Below are 356 nucleotides of genomic sequence, written 5' to 3' on the forward strand. Positions count from 1 at the left end.
AACATCAGATATAATAGTAAAACACTGACAGGGAGCGTTTTACTGCACAATGAGTGCTTTTACTTTTGATACTTTAGGTAAATCTTGCTCATAATACTTACTTAAGTAAAGTTTTGAATGCAGGACCTTAATTGTAGTGGAGTATTTTCACAGTGTGGTATTTTTACTTTTACTTATGTAAAAGATCTGAATATGTCTTCCACCACTGTTCATTTTAAGGGGTCACAAGCAAAAAACAAGCAAAAAAAAAAAAAAATTATAATAATAAAAGGTTGGAAACTTACAAATAAAAGTTGTGGAAAAATCCTATTTTATTTTGAAAAATAAATCTGGACAGGAAGTAGAGCCGGAAGTCA

Source organism: Siniperca chuatsi, linkage group LG19 (assembly GCF_020085105.1).
Source record: "Siniperca chuatsi isolate FFG_IHB_CAS linkage group LG19, ASM2008510v1, whole genome shotgun sequence".
NCBI classification, from domain to species: Eukaryota; Metazoa; Chordata; class Actinopteri; order Centrarchiformes; family Sinipercidae; genus Siniperca; species Siniperca chuatsi.